This window comes from Xyrauchen texanus, chromosome 30 (genome assembly GCF_025860055.1).
Source record: "Xyrauchen texanus isolate HMW12.3.18 chromosome 30, RBS_HiC_50CHRs, whole genome shotgun sequence".
NCBI lineage: Eukaryota > Metazoa > Chordata > Actinopteri > Cypriniformes > Catostomidae > Xyrauchen > Xyrauchen texanus.
Window position 1 is genome coordinate 32530969 of NC_068305.1, and position 17848 is coordinate 32548816.

The 17848-nt window shown below is 38.5% G+C and overlaps 2 pseudogenes; one reads left to right on the forward strand and one right to left on the reverse strand.

Moving 5' to 3' along the window:
- LOC127624227 (androgen-induced gene 1 protein-like) overlaps window positions 1-6490 on the forward strand; it is a 56808-nt pseudogene extending 50318 nt beyond the window's left edge.
- Window positions 6491-6617: 127 nt separating this feature from the next.
- LOC127623942 (tRNA-specific adenosine deaminase 2-like) lies at window positions 6618-11796 on the reverse strand (annotated as a pseudogene).
- Between the last annotated feature and the right edge of the window lie 6052 nt (window positions 11797-17848).

Below are 17848 nucleotides of genomic sequence, written 5' to 3' on the forward strand. Positions count from 1 at the left end.
TGACGTACCAGCTTTGAATATGAAAAGTGCAAATCAGGTTTGAGTGCTACAGCAGATAAATATGTTCAGTGAATAATTACCTTTTAAGTATGTTACTCACACAAAGCTTTCATATGGCTTCAGAGTTCTTACAATTCCTTCTACGTAAACTCTTACGAATTTATTAGGTATTATGGACTGTTTTTATAGTACTATTAATGTGCTTTTTTGTCATTTTTGGAGCTCAGCATCATCTGTCCCAGTAAACTTTAATTGTATGGAAAAGAGAGTAAACATTATTGTTGTTGTTTAAGTTGTTGTGTTGTTCTGCATTTGTGTTCACCACCAATTGAACCTTGTTCCTGTGACTATCACAACTGTAACCAGTAGAACATAACATTAGCATTACTAGGTCATGGGTTTGATTTTTAGGGAATACACCTGCAGTACTGATAAAATGTATACACTGAATGCTATGTAAGTCACTTGTCAACTGCATAAGTGTCAATGATGTGTCACTGTTTCTTTCCCCATAATATATCAAGATATTCAAAAATTCTAAATGCAATTCACACAAAGCAATTACTTAAATTTACATTTATGCATTTGGCAGATGCTTTTACCCAAAGCGACTTACAGTGCACTTATTACAGGGACAATCCCCCCGGAGCAACCTGGAGTTAAGTGCCTTGCTCAAGGACACAATGGTGGTGGCTGTGGGGGTCGAACCATCAACCTTCTGATTACAAGTTATGCGTTTTAGCCCACTATACCACACTTAAATACACCCCTACTATGATGAACATGCTTTCAATTAAATTCAATTTTTATTATTAAGATTTTTTTCTGGTGATTAATGGAAAAAATCTATAATATTTTCTTTTTTTTTCAATATTTACAATTTTGTTTTAAAATATTAACAATATTTGAAAATATTTGAAAAACATAAAATTCAAGTGGTGCAACCAACATACATGTAGCCATTCTGTCGTCATGTAACACATTTTTTTTTTTTTTTTATTAAATAAAACAAAGAGGACCCCTTTAGACGATGTTCCTCATTTAAAAATAAAAAAATATGTTATTTTGACATATATATATATATATATATATATATATATATAAAAGGTGAAAAACTTCGAGAATATTCATTACCCAAAAATGCACTATTTGTGGACAAATAAACTTTTTTTAAATAAATTATTAAGTTGGGTACACTCACGTTTATTCAGTGTTCAAGGAAATAGAGGCTATTTTAATACCTCATGCCATCACAGATATTTTCTGCAGAACACAAATGAGGATTTTTAGAAGTATATCTCAGCTCTGTAGATCCATGCAATGCAAGTGAATGGTGGCCAGTACTTTGAAGCAGTACTTTGAAGCTCCAAAAAGAATATAAATGCAGCCTACAAGTAATCCATATGACTCCAGTGGTTAAATCAGTTTCTTCAGAAACGATATGATAGGTGTGGGTGAGAAACAGATCAATATTTAAGTCCTTTTTGTACTATAAAATTCCCCTTCCTGCCAAGTAGGTGGTGATATGCACGAAGAATGTGAATCGCCATAAAACAAAAGAAAAAAGTGGAAGTGAAAGTGGAGATTTATAGTATAAAACAGGACTTAAATGTTGATCTTTCACTCACACACATATTATATCACTGTTTAAGACATGGATTTAAACATTGGAGTCATATGGATTACTTTTATGCAGTTTTTATGTGGATTTTGGAGATTCAAATTTCTTGCCACCATTCACTTGCATTGTATAGACCTACAGAGCTGAGATATTCTTCCAAAAATCTTCATTTTAGTTCTGCAGAAGAAAGTAAGTCAGACACAGGGATGGCCTGAGGGTGAGTAATTGATGAGAGAATTTTCATTTGTTTGGGGGGTAAACTATTCGTTAAATTTTTGTATTCTTTGGGGGATATAAAATGCTGTAAATGTTTTAAAAAAATTTATGAAACCAACCCACGCCAGGGTAACCGGTTGAGACATATACATATATACATCCTTTCTTGCTTCCTGATGCACCCACGCACACTCCTCCACCTGTTAGTGCTATAGACTATGAGCAGTGCATCGTGGGTGTAGTACCGCCAAAGGCAACATACAACAGATGGGAACGGAGCCCGTGAGCCGTCTGAAGGCTTCGCTTTCTCCAACCTGCTTGACACTGTTGTTTCACCCCCCCCCCCCAGCTAAACTAGAACACTTCAGACATTCATGTATTGCACTGTTGATCAATGTGACTCATGATTATAACAGCTTGTTGAAATGCATAATCAGTTGCCAAGACTACAGTTCTCATTATTGTTAATATCTTGCTGCAGTATCCAACATTAATTGCATAATGAAGGAAAAATATTCAGAGTCAAGAAATCATTCAGAATACTAATATTTGGGGGTGCTCACTATTGTGAACATATTGCTATTGTGTTTTTTTTTTTTTTTTTGTCTTTAATTGGCATTTATTATCAATATAATTATGTTAATGACCAAAGCACATAATATCAAGGCTTATTTTTCACAATTCAAACAGCAGACTATACTCTTTTTACAAGCAAGGTTTAAAAATAAAAGGTACTCACCCTGTAATTGGTTCTACTTAAAGGTCTAGATTGTTGCATTAGTCTGAAGGCAGATATTACATATTTATATTAAACAAATTAACAGTTAGTGGTCCTCTAACATGATTGGAACAATGGCGTTCCAAGAGTGCTGATATTAAGCTACATAGAATTCCAATACTTAATCTTGCTTTTAAAACTATTTTTGTTGGCAGAGCAAAACATAAATTTAGCAAGCCTGAAATGTTAGTTACTCAATATACATTTTTATATTAAGGAAAATCTCACCCGCAGTTGTACTAAACCTTAGCAGGGCTGGATTAAATAGATTTTCCAATTATTAGCAATCTTCATTTATAAGATCCTGATATTGGTTCTTAAAGGAATATTTCAAGGCATGTTAATTTCCACAAAAAGTCATTTGGATTTGCTTGTAAATAAATAAAAAAAATAAAAAGAAAGAAGAAAACTTACTATGGAAGTGAATGGGGCCAATTTATGGATGTTTTTTTATGCAGTTAATGTGAAGTTTATTATTTTATAAATTGATAACAGAATTTTTTTCTGTTATTCTTCATGTATTATTTGAGCTATAAAGTTGATTAAATCATAATTTACAGGGATTACAGGGTTTACAGCATTACATCGTTGTAAAGTTTTATACAACTGTAATTGCCTCACTGTAACCATGAATTGTGCTTTTTTTTTTTTTTAAAGAAAAGGAGGATGTTGAGAAGTTGCCTAAATATCCATCTTATCAGTTATTAGTCATATATATCAGTTATCAGTATTGGCCAAAAAAAATAAATAAATCCATTCCTACTGATCTAAATATATAATCCCCCTCTCCCCTCTTTTTTTTTTTTTAAAGGTTAAATCTGATTGAAGCCCATTGTGAAGACAACGAGATCGTAACCAGCCTTGTCTCTCTTCGTTTGAATCCTAATCATTTTGGAATTCATCCGGAGATCAAACCAATAATCAAGATTGTCAATCAAAGACCCTGATTACATATTTACACTTTCTCTTGGTCTTCTGAGACATTTTTCTCATCCTGATTACTGCCCCTTAATTAATTAAAGCACACATTAAACACACATTAAATGGAATATTTCATGCATTTAATTTATAATACAAATGTTACAATTTCAGAATACCTCAAGTTTTGTCTGAGCACTGAATGATATTTACTGTACACATCCTGTAATCATGATCCAGTATCACAAATCGCATTACATGTCATGCCAGGTACTGTTTATTTACTAAGGGATGATTTATGAGGGATTCTGTAATAAGCAACACCAAATAGCATATTGCAACTGACAATGAGCACAAGATAAATTGCTCAGATAAAGCTGTTGGGAAGTGGTCATGTGGTCTTTCTGAAGCAATTTAACAGTTGTTTGTTTTAGCTAAGCAGATGTTACATGAAACCCAAGTGCATTGTCAGAAGAGAAGCTGGCATATTCCTGTTTGGTGGAGGTTTTGGGGAAGTTATCTTCAAGGGATTCCAATTTTCAAATCATTTGAATATGTATCTTTTTGGGGGTTTTAAGTTATTTTACAGATGCGTTTATTTTTTTATTAAAAAAAAAAAAAAAACTTACTGAAATAGATTTTTTTTCTTTTCTTTTTTCTATAAAGAGGCAAAGCTAAATAAGACCTTGAATCTTCACTTTGCCATTTTCTTCTCATTTTCTTTCTCCGCTTACACTAAATCCATCACGCAAACACAGACACAACACAGTTCTGTGGGAAAAGTTAAGCCAGCCTTTCAATTACAGAGACAATTTGTTGTACTTATGATTTAATATTTGTCCTATATTTTCTCTGGTCTTTTCAGCATAGCCTTTTAAGACACAGATGTTACCCAAACATAACAATTATCTTGTGCAGAGCTGGGTATTCAAGAACACAGGCCTGAGGAAAACGAGGAATAACAATCACCCTGTGACGTGACAGACAAGTCCGAATGTTAAGGCTGTGCTTAAAGGGATAGCTCACCCAAAAATGAAAATTCTGCCATTATTAACTCACCCAGATGTAGTTCCAAACCCCTATGACCTTTTTCGAAATTTTTGAGAAATTTTGAATAAAGTACTGGTCAGTCTTTTCCATGAAATTACAACAAAGTTTCATATCGAATGCAAAAGCATCATGAAAGTATCATACACGTGGTCCATATAACTTACTGCATTCCAAGTCTTTTGAAGCCATATAATAGGCTTGTGTGAAAAACAGACTGAAATTTTACTTAAGAACCGCTGCTACTGGAAGATCTGTGAAGTTCTCATGCTTGTGTGTATATCAGCTTTTATACATTTTTCCAATCTGATGTTTTTTTCTTTTAAACCGCTCATAACCAGCATAACACATACAGGATAGATTAGCGTTTCCACCACAAATGGGATGCGTTCACATGCGTTTTTGACCACATTCGTATGTGGTTTTTGTGATCCGATCACAAAATGTTTTAGACCATGTTTAGACCGATATTTAGCACTGAGCACATGTGATCAGATCACCAAAAATGCATCTTAATACCATGTGGAAACGGGGTCAATAAACAAATTATGCAAACTGGTTTTGGGAACCTGATCATCCAATTCACTAAAAAGATCTAACTCATAAGAATGATCCATTCAAAAACTGAACATCATTAATATCTTCTTTTGTGTTCCACGGAAAAAAGTACATCTTACATATTTGAAACAACATGAGGGTAAGTAAATGATGGCAGAATGTAATTTTTTTTATGTGCTAATGGTTTAAACTCATACCCTTAAAGTACCGTTTTCAATCTAAATTCCAAAAATGTATATCCAGAACAGCCAAGAAAAGAATTCATCATAACAGAATAATGTTTGAGAGGGAAAAAAAGAAAGAAAACAGTAGATGTACCATTAGAGGAGAAAAACCCCTCAGGGTAGTGGAACTGAGAAACCTTGTATTATCACATCTAAATTCTCAAACGAAACTGACAAAATGCTCTCCTCTCTTGTTTTATATTTGTTCACACACACACACACACACACACACACACACACACACACACACACACACACACACACACACACACACACACACACACACACACACTATCAAGCATCATTTTTTATTTTCTAATGAATCAGAAAGACATAAATGCCAAATAGCACTAGCACATTTGATAAAATCTTTAATTAAAAATATAAACATTATTGTTTAGAATATCATTATTGTTGCTTCACATACTTAAAAATATAATGACAATTTTTCTATATTTTTCCTATATTCTGTGTTTTATATATCTTCTCTGCAGTACCGTTGCAGACCCCTGGTTGAAAACCCTGGGCTTAAAATAAAATTCGGAGAGTTCTGCTTGACAACACTCTTGTTGACTCTTGTTGAAAATTTAGTCTAGGCGCTGTGTGTTTGGAGGGAAGTGTGATGTGTTTGTGTGTAGAGAGAGAGGGAAAGTGTGTGTTTAAATTCTCTCAGTCAGAGTGTTAACTTCAGACCGACACTTGTTTGTCTTGTAATTAATGCTGCCTCTCCTGCATGCAAAAGTGCCAAACTGCACAGTTCCCTAAGGTCAATTAACGTGAACTAAAAATAAATTTACTTTGCACAAAAATAAATAAAATAAAGCTGTAAACATGGTCAGTAAATGTACATTTGAGTACAGCATATGCATCTGAAGGTCTGTGTGCAGGAAGATGCATTCTGTCTTCATTTACTCACCCTCATGTTGTTCCAAACCCGTATGAATTTCTTTCTTCCATGGAACACAAAAATATCTAGAGGTACTGTGACAAAATAATAAATATATTAGAAGAATATTACAGTAATATTCAAGCAGTTCTGTCTATATCACCATTCAATTTCATTGTCATTCTTTTCCATTCAATGAACATTCTGCATCTTTTTTGTGTTCCACAGAAGAAACAAATTAATAAGGGTAGAAACAAATTGAATAAGAGTAAATACAGACAGGATTTGTAACTATCCCTATATCCTAATGATGAACATTGTAATATGAAATCTATAAATTATTGAACATCACCTGACCTGATCCTGTTTAGGCTTTGGATGACACTGATATGTTCATTTTAGTTCATTTTAATCTGTCGGTGGAGGAAGGTGTGAATTAAGGACAGAACAGAACTTGCTTCAATAGCACAATTCAAAAAGTTTTAATTTTAAATTACACCTCAGGCTTAAAAATAAATATTTGTAGAATAAAAGCAGAAGAATCCATTTCTTTGTGTCTGTTCCTTGTGTATCTCAATGTCCTTTTCCAAGTGCACTGTGGACTTGAACAAGTCTCTAATTTGTTACATTTGATAACACTTTAATGCTGTAAAAACTATTATGAAACACACTACTTCAAATAATATTGAAACTTTTATTTGCTCTATTAAAAGCTGAATGAAATATTGTCTATGGATAAAGGCATTTTCCCTTTGAACAGGCACAGTGTAGGTGGGTGCAGCTAGTTGTACAATGTTTTTTATTCGCGCTGACTCATGGGGTAACTCTGCCAGGGCATAACACCTTTTAAATGCCGTACCAGGTGTGGGACCAGTAGCTTGTTTTTTTGAATAGGTAACTAAGATTGTAATACTTACACGATGATTCTAAATTATGATTTCTTTTGTATTTATTCATGACAGTTCCTGTCATTTCAAAGTCAAGACAGTACGTTCATATTTAAAAAGCCAGCTGTGAGCACTCAATGTCTGATCGTTCATCACAAAACAATAAAACACATGGGTTCTCTACTTACAATGACAATAACAGTGCAGTAACTGACTGACCGAGGATCATTTTCAAACATATGATATGGCCGGCATAACCCATAACTGTGTAAGAAACAGGCCTTGAAAAATGACAGATCTAAACGTCCCAGACACCTCACGTCTACTTCCAAAACGGCTTGATTTCTCTTTCATACGTACACTTCCAGCCACTAATAACACATTGCATGGCAATTTAAAAATGTGGGCTTTAGAGACCATTATGGTACTGTTCATGAGAGCTACATTATACTTTAATAACCATAAACACAGCATGACATTAATTCTTTCACAAGTGGAAGAGTGCTTATGAGGACATCCTGAGTGCATTTAAGTGTTTCTGAAAGTTACATGGGTTTACAAACCCATGTAACTCAACACAGGTGTACCAAAGTTACGGCCTTCAAATGAAAGTCTCTTGCTATGAGGTAGTGGAAACTCTTCTTGCGTCTGCCCCTGCATTTGCTATGGTGAGCCCAGGATTGAGATCATTGAGGGTTCAGAACCAGTGTTCTGTGTTATATTAGGACACAGGGAAATCAAGAGTTGGAGAAGAACCTGTGATTTAACACAGAACAGACCCAGTCTATCACCTCATCAGGCTGTTAACAAACAACACACAACTTCCAGATGCTTAGGAAAGCCACAAAGACGAGGAGGCCTGGAAGACAGGTTTATAAGCGATGTGGTCCAGCTAATGAGGTAATGTGATTGCTGGTTCCTCAAGGTTCCTCAAATAGTTGTAGATCAATTAAAGATCTCAGAAAGATTCCAAACTCAGAAGTCTTTGCAAGGTATGAAGATTCAGATTATTTGAAAACAGAAACAGAAGCCAAAACAAAAAGGTTATTTTACCAGGAGTTAAAGGAGTTATTGTTCCTCTGTCCTCATCTTGTGGTCCTTGTTTTATCTGAATGACTATAGCGCCACCTGGTGGACTAACTGAATCTCTCCTCGCTTTAGGTTTGGGAACAAACAGGAGATAAACATCAGTATCAGAAACATTACAATGAAAATATGAATGGAAAATTAGTCCAGGAGCATGCATGTATATAATAATAAGATTTCCCTTACCATTTGGAATTTCCTGCTTATAAAATGTCTGGAGCATTTCAACCGCCGCTTCTGCTCTACAGCCCGAGATGCCCTGTAATGAGCAAATAAGCATGTACTACACTACAAATTCTCAGTGTGGTGTGGTCTGAACACCAGACAACACCGTGGCAATTTTTACTACGAAAGTACTCAAGCCACACTGGCAGGAATTATTTTACCTTAAGTGACATCCCAGTGTGTGGTAAATGATCTGATGATATGTCCAGGACTGAGCCACAGCCTCTGAACCGCTCATTCTTTCACCCATATACAACAAGAGGTATGTCTGTCTACAAGTTAAGGTTGTTTCCCCATTCAGATGCATGTACAAGTAGTGTAAGTATATTCATCTTGTAATTCTTCTACTGCAAGTACTTCAGAACATTTTCCTTTTGCTTCAGATCATATAGGGTGTGCTGAATGACTCCAGCCAGGTTTCCTAAGCAGCCAAAATTGGCCCGGTTGCTAGGGAGGGTAGAGTTACATGGGGCGCGTGGTAAGTTGTGCGTGGATCTCGGAGAGTAGCATGAGCCTCCACATGCGGAGTCTCCGCAGTGTCATGCACAATGAGCCACGTGATAAGATGCATGGATTGACTGTCTCAGAAGCGGAGGCAACTGAGACTTGTCCTCCGCCACCCGGATTGAGGTGAGTAACCGCGCCACCATGAGGACCTAATACGCAGTGGGAATTGGACATGCCAAATTGGGGAGAAAAGGAGATCATTCTTTTTTCTTTTTCTTTTTTATATTGTTTTCGTTTACCGAGAAGAGACAATGGCAAAGATCTAAATACAATCTTAACTAAACTAGAACCAGATTTTTTAAACATTTAAGTTGACATAATCCAGTTTTTAGGACAGTAAATTCATGCTTCAAGGATCTGTAACAGGCACAGGGCAGCCGCACACATGATACATGGCAGCACCGACACATGTTTACATACCTCCTTTGAGTCCTTTTCTCTGAAACGGCACCAGTCGAGCACTTGATCCAGTGCCACCATTTCTGCATGCCGAGTAGCCTTGGGCAAAGCAGACACAGTCATGAGGTTGCTACCAAAAATGATTTGAGGCTGCAAGTGGTGCATGGGGTTTTAATAGGATTAACGCAAGTATGATGATGGGCTAACAAAATTTTACTAACCATAATATGGAGTGGTGGTGGCGTAGTGGACTAAAGCACATAACTGGTAATCAGAAGGTCGCTGGTTTGATCCCCACAGCCACCACCATTGTGTCCTTGAGCAAGACACTTAATCCAGGTTGCTTTGGGGGGATTGTCCCTGTAATAAAGGCTCTGTAATTCGCTTTGGGTACAAGCATCTGCCAAATGCATAAATGTAAATAATAAATGGAATAACCATCAAAGCACATGTACTTAAATATTAGATTCATTCACCTAATTTCTTCCTTTTCCAATAATCTCATTGTTGTCAAAATCAGACAGCCAACTGGAACCTCTCCATTCTCATTGGCTTCTATTGCCTTAATAAAATAATGAATATTTTTAATATTTTCTCAAAACCCAAAATCTGTTACAAAACTGCACAAAGGTTACCAAGATACCATAGCAACTACAGTTATTGTTGCAATATATATATCAAAACGATTCCTTGGTATGGCTTTACAGTAGAAATCATAACTGTCATAGTAAATATGGCACTTTTACAGTAACCTACTATAGATGTTAGTAAGAGGAAAAACTAAACAAAACTTAAAATAAAAAGAAACTGGATTTTGCCAAAAGCCTTGTACATCTCAAGTTTGTATCTCACTATCAGATGGCTGCAAAATATCACTCTTTTCGGAGTAATTTCCACACTGCTTGTGTAACCCATTAGTAGGATTTAACACCGAAAAAAAAAAGAAAAGGAGGAAAAATATCTTCTTGGGTCTGAGCTCACCAAATACATATATTCAAAACTTATAATAGTATCTGGAGTCCCGGGTTCAGGGTCACACACCTTGCGTTAACAAAATAAAATTTTTTTTTCCTTAAATGTGTGTCTGCACTTGTTTAAACGGTTGTCTACAGTCCCAACTAGATAATAATTAAACTAATAAATTAAATAAGATGAATTAATGAATGAAACAATCGGTTCACTGAACAGTAACTGTATTCACTGAAATTTCTCTTTCCCTTCAATTCAACATTTACATATCACTTTGCACACATCACATGAGACTATCAGAGTCTTTACAAATCCCCACATAAAAACAAAATATATCATTCATCAATGACAATAAAGAAAATAATAAAATAAACAAAAGAATCAACCTGTATATGTACACTTAATTCTAAGTGCAATGCAATTGAAAAAAAACAGTTTGTGTAGCTGTAATCGACTCAGTTCAGTTCGTGTGAATGTGACTCAGTTCAGTTCATGTGGAAGTGTATGCCTACTACAGTTTGCAGGAATGAACGATGAATGATAACGAATCTTTGTTTTTCTTCTCGTGAAGACAGAGTCCCCATATGACGCAATTCTTCCACAGTGGAATCCAGCGCTGTTCTCCCTCACTGCGCGATCCAACACGAATCCAACACGATCACCGAGCGTTGAAACACTCTCCAAACTAATGCAATAAAACAGTTCAGACATTTATTTAGAAAAATATTGACGACGATGGATTAGATTAACGATAGCCACACATGTGGTTCACATCACTCTCTTCAATGAACTGGCGCGCATGTGACGTCAGCACCCATCGACGCAATTATTATTTTCGTCCCTCAGCAAAAAAAAATAAATAAATAATAAATAAAATAATAATACATATGTCTGAACACTTCATGCATTAGGCAAGAAAATATATATATATATATATATATATATATATATATATATATATATATATATATATATATATATATATATATATATATAATCAAAACAAACAAAAAAATAATACATGGAAATACATAGGAACACAGCCTCAATTAATTGGGTGGGTTACATCCTCCCCTGCTGAAACTCTGATGTCCTCATCAGATACTTAATTTGGTACATGACCCACAAGGCTAAATAACAATTCACTTTGAGTTTGTTGCACTCTCATTTGTTGTTGCATCATTTCAAGTACTTGACTAAAATAATTTGGTTTGGGTTCTACGCGTGCACTCTGCATCCCACATTGTGCTTTCCAAACAAAATCTTTCAATTTACTTGGGGGTCTCTTCTCTCTTTGGGACCTCCTTAACTCAATATGAGAATCAAGTTTCCCTTCAGCACTCAACTCAGGGATGTACGGACACCTCATTAACATCATCCACTAAGGGTGAGACATCCTGTTGAATTACAGCCTCCCGGCTCTCTTTCACGTTGTCCTCAACAGATTCAGTGCCCTGCCAATCACCTTGGTGCATATCGACTTCATGCTTATTCAACGAACTGGGAAACACAAAAGAATCAGAGACACATTGGGACCTTCAGTTTCCACATTCTCATCACAACATTCAGCCTCCAGGTCCCCTTCCAACTCACGTTTACGCCTCCTGCGTGTATCTGCTCCTTCAACAGCCGGAGCCTCATCAATTTCATCAGGACTAGTTGGAAGAAACCCACATGGGAGTAAAAGATCTCTGTGCAGGACACGTTCAGGGCCTTCGCAATTCTCAGGCTGAATAACATACACAGGGATCTCTGCATTAGGCTGCTTTACCACTACGTAGATGGTGGATTCCCAACGATCTGCAATCTTTTGCTTTCTCCGGATGTTAACATTTCTTACAAGAACACGATCGCCAACTTCTACTGTAGCAGCCGTCACTTTCTTATCCCATCTAGCTTTATTCATCAATTGTCTCTTTTCCGCGTTTTGAATGGTCAATTGATAAGCGTACCTCAGCCTTCGTTTCAACTCACTGACATAATGAGTATGAGTTTTGGAATTATGCCCCTTTGGGTTAATCCCGAAGCAAAGGTCGATTGGGAGACGAGGTTGGCGTCCGAACATAAGAAAGAAAGGAGTCTCACCAGTCGAGTCATTCCTAGTGCAATTGTACGCATGCACTACAGGACGGACATATTTTCTCCAATGTTCCTTCTTTTTATCACTCAGGGTTCCCAGTAAAGCCAGTAGGGTTTGGTTAAATCTTTCTACTGGGTTTCCCCGAGGGTGATAAGGTGTAGTGCGGGACTTAACTCCAGCTAGTGTGCACAACTCCTTCACAAGCTCAGACTCAAAATTCGCCCCCTGATCACTATGTATTCGCTTAGGAAAACCAAAACTGCAAATCAGATTTTCCCACAACACTGAAGCCACAGTTTTGGCTGTTTGGGCTTTAGTGGGAAATGCCCAAGAAAACTTAGTAAAAAAATCAGTAATGACTAATATGTTGCGGGTGTCATTTGAATCCGGCTCTAATGAAAGATAGTCAATACAGACTAATTCCAAGGGATAATAAGCTTTGATATTCACTAGTTCTGCAGCTCTTTGTGCACGAGCCTTTCTCTTGACGCACCTCTCACAAGTCCTGCACTTTCTCTCCACATATCCTGCCATTTTAGGCAAATAAAATCTGCCTCTTGCGAGCTCCAGAGTCCTTTCATACCCCATGTGCCCCGTTTCGTCATGAACTCCTTCAAGAGCTCTATCTCTGAAACTCGGGGGAACCACCAGCTGCCTGTATTGTTGCCCATACTGATCAGATACCGTACGGTACAGTACGCCATCTACTAAGCTTAGTCTGGGCCTTTCCCTCAGCATTAAACTCACTTCTTTAGATTCTTTGAGTCTATCTGCATGAGTTAGAGTTTCTCCAGACTTCACAAGGTCAATTACCCTTCTGATGGCTATATCCTCTCTCTGTAACTTGTACCAATCTGTGGGAGTCATACTGGGTAAAGCAGTTTGTCCAGGCCAGTGCTCAGGTTCTATCAAATCATCAGGAACCACATCATCATTGCAAAGAAACATCTCGACAGCAGGATTTGGGATGACTCTGCCTTCCAGCAGGTCTCCCTCCACACACGGCTGTACGACATGCGTCTCGCAATACACTAAATGTCGCAAACACACAGTTTTGATTGCTTGATGCTCAATGTTTTCAAACTCAGTTGCTGCACATTCTGCTCTGCTTATCAAGTTTGCTACTCGTTCATCGATCTGTATGGCCTCCTCATCATCCATAAGTGGTTTTTGAGGACGACATTAGTTTTGCCTGCTCTGTACTTAATATCAAAATCATACATAGACAGAGCCGCGAGCCACCTATGGCCAGCCGCATCCAATTTAGCTGTAGTGAGCACATACACTAATGGATTGTTGTCTGTTAACACGGTAAACTTCGTGCCATAGAAGAAATCGTGAAATTTTTCACACACAGCCCATTTGAGTGCTAAGTACTCTAACTTGTGCACTGGGTAGTTTTTCTCACTCTTAGAAAGACCGCGACTGGCATAGGCGATCACTCTTGTCTTCCCATCTTGAACTTGATATAAAGCAGCGCCTATGCCAGTGACGCTGGCGTCAGTGTGTAGAATGTATGGTAACTTCCAGTCCGCAAAACCTAGAACAGGCGCAGTTGTAAACTTTTGAATGATAGTGTCAAAAGCAACTTGACACTCATTATCCCATTTGACAGCTAGGGATTGTGCTTTACTCCTAACACGGTAAGATGATGTTGACCGTCCTCTAGTAGAAAATTCACCCTGCAATAGCGCATTCAGAGGCTTAACTATCTGGGAGTAGCTTTCAACAAATCGCCGGTAATACCCAGCGAAGCCTAGGAATGACCTCAGATCTCTGACAGTCTTTGGGAGGGGCCATTCTGTTAGAGCAGAGATCTTGTCTGGGTCAGGGTGTATACCTTGAGCGGAAATAACATGCCCTAAATATTTAACAGAAGTTTGAAAGAACTTGCACTTGGAAGGTGCTAACTTCAGCCCAAAGGCGGAGATACGTTGGAGAACCTTCATGAGTCTAGCCTCATGTTCTTCAAGTGTGTCAGAGAAAAAGATCAAGTCATCAAGAAAAGCTATATCTTCCTGCAAATTCAAACCAGCCATGACTTTCTCCATGGTTCTCTGAAAAGTTGCTGGAGAATTCGTCAGCCCTTGTGGTAAACGCCGAAATTGCCAGTTTCCAAACGGCGTAGTGAATGCAGTTTTGGGACGATCACTCTCTTCCACCTCCAACTGGTAATATCCACTTTTTAAATCTAGGACCGTGAACCACTTCGAACCTGACAGCAATGTAAAAGTTTCCTCGATCCTGGGAAGAGGATACGCATCTCCCTTCGTCAACTTATTTAGTTTGCGGTAATCAACCACCATTCTCAAGTCACCATTTTTCTTCCTCACCAGTACTACTGGTGAAGCATAAGGACTATTAGATTCTTCTATAATCTCACTAGCAAGCAAATCTAACAAGTGTTTCCTCAAGTCCTCAAAATCAGCTGGAGAGACACGACGAGTACGCTCTTTGAAAGGAACATGCTCAATTAGCTCTATTCTATGTGCCACGCCTGACACTCGTCCCACATCTAGATCGTGCTTGGCAAATGCACTTGATGCCTCACAGTTTATCCTTCCAACTATGCGAGCTTTGAGCTCCTCAGAAATGGGGGAACCATCAAAATCTAGAATCACAGGGTTGTCTGCCTTTACCATAAGACTTGCTATCAGGGAAGTGGTAGTTTGAGAAGTACTAACATTATCACAGATAGGCACAGACTTAATCCAGTACACCACTGAACACTCAGCGAGCACTCCCTTTGGCTGCAAGGTTACACTGTGGTCTGAAACATTTTGAAGGACTACTTTGACTTTATTTCGAGCTCTAGCCTCAACTCGTATCAACTTGCATTCCACGACTAAGCCACCTGGAATGTGATGCATCAGTGGTTCATCAATGAGCATCATTTTACTCTGGCCACAATCTTTAGCTCGATACACCCCGGTCACCTCACACTTTTCCCCTTTACTGATCGTTACAGATTTCTTGCCCGACAATCTAACTGGGGTGAGGCACTGTGCCCCTTTACAAGGTGTCGAAATAGCGTCACAATTACGATATGCAGCCATCCAGTTAATGCTTATGGGCATTTGCAGTAGGTATTCCTTTCCCTGCAGCATATTACAATATTGTACAAGATGACGGAGAACATTTGTACCCACTAACAACGGCAAACGAGCACTGTAAGTTTGATCTGGACAGACCAGCGCTAGTACGGCAACCACTGCATCTGTCCCACAAGCAGACTTGGGAAACTGCACATCGATTTCAATGTATCCTAGATAAGGGACTAATTGCCCTGCAGCCCCCTCAACCCGGAGTAGTTCTACCATGGGGCTAATACCCCTATGCTGTAAATACTGCTTGTAGAAAGATTCAGCTACACAAGTCACCTGGGACCCAGTGTCGATTAGACAACAACATTCAATTCCATCCACCCAAGACTTACTTTCCCAAGGTTCTCCAACTAAGCCCCTAGGAACCTGGATTATCTTTTCTATGGAACCTTTTACAACTCCAGCCTCTGTTCGTTCCACAACAGAGGCAACTCCATGTTTAAATGAGCAGTGGGTGTTGTCACTTTGTTTGGAAAACTCCTTTGCTCATGTCTCTGCACCAACTTTTTCTGCACCAAGGCTGCATTCACTGGATTAGTGCACTGTTGCAAATAATGAGAATCCTCACCACAGCGATAACAAAACCCACACATTGGCAGTGACTTAGCTTGAGTTTGAGGCACAGGGCGTGATGGCTTCCCTTCTTTGCCCATTTTCTTGTTAGGCACATTTGATTGGTGTGGATCATATGGCAGTTTCTTCACTGAAGCTGGCTTCTGTGCCTTTGCTTTAGCCACCTCAGCTTCAAGCTCTTTAATGCGTCCTGTCAAGGCAAGATTGGCTTGTGCTTCCTCAGGGTTCGCTGTAAATCCCTGATCGGCAGTAATATGCACTTGGCTCTGCGCTCTTACAGGAGGCATGCATAAATGGAGATTCATACGTTTCTCTTTAAGCTGCTTCTCATGCTCGAAAGACCTCAGTTTGAAAAGCAAGCTAGAATAGCTCAAGTCAGGCTGTAAAGAATCTGATAGAAAATCTTTAAGATGCAACTGTGTTATCAGGACTTCATCCCAGCACCCTCTGATGAACTGCTTGAGAGCAAAGTGTCAGAATGTTTACCAACCACTCCCCTCTTTTCAACCACCTCCTGCATCAAGGAATGGGGTCGCCTCAAATAATCTGAGGGCTTCTCATCCCGGTTTTGGTGCGTCTCTATAAACTGAATGTACAGCTCATCTCCCCCAGTGACACTACCATAAGCTTTATCTTGCTCCCGCGCATACGTTTCTGGTGGCGCATATGTACCTACTCCTAGGGCAACATTAAGAGCAGGGGGAAGGAGACTATCCAAAATGTGTCGTCTCTTATGCCTCTCCACCAGAGAAGTGTCTGAAAGTAACTGCCTAGCGTACAATTTCCAAGTGGTGAAATCAACTTCCCCACTAGGCTTGGGGCAATGCCCAGAAAACATTCTTAACTTGGGGAGTGAGGGAACATGTCCCTGGTAATCTGAGTCATGTTTCACCACATGTTCTATCACTACACGCTGTACTTCCTGTGGTATAGTGAAAGTGATAGGAGTTTCATGCGTTGCGTTCCTCTCCACAGGAGGTGAATCATCTCGAGTCGCAAAAGACACTTTTGATGCCGAATTGGCGACTACAGTTGGCGTTGCTGCTGGCATTACATTACAAAACTTTCTTGGAGCAGGGGTCGAAGTGGAAGGGCCCCTATCAACACAATCAGCTTTGTGTGCAAGCTTAGTCGCAACCTGCTGGCTTAGATCATTTACATTTACACAGTGAAGTTGTGCCATACTCTCTATTTGCACCAACAGCTGATCAGCCATATCATCCAGGGTTTGACCTGAATATTCACTCTGTATTGGTGTTGGGTAGCTAGAGTGAGATCGCATATCTTCGATCTGTCTACTCTCTAGTGGCACAACACCCCATGCATTTTGGCCATCTGCATTCAAATATTCTTCTTCAGCTATTAAAGGGGTAGCAACCTCCTGAAATTCACAAAGAAGCTCTCCTGACGATCTGTCACCTAACCACTCAATTCTCTTCACCTCATCAAGATGATCGAAACATCTCCTCACTTCCATAAGAGTAGAATTTGGATCTACTTTTGTAAGTATTACAGATCTTTCAGCATCAAAATTATGCTGCTTGCACAAGTCCATTGTGAGAGGAAAGAAAATAATTTAAAAAAATGCAATAAAATAATAATATTCGAGAACAGTTAGGACTAAAACCCGATTTTGTCAAACTAGCGCAGCCCCACGTTGGGTGCCAAATTTTTCTCTCTCTATTCTTGGATGTAACCCATTAGTAGGATTTAACAACGAAAAAAAAAAAAAAAAAAAAAGGAGGAAAAATATTTTCTTGGGTCTGAGCT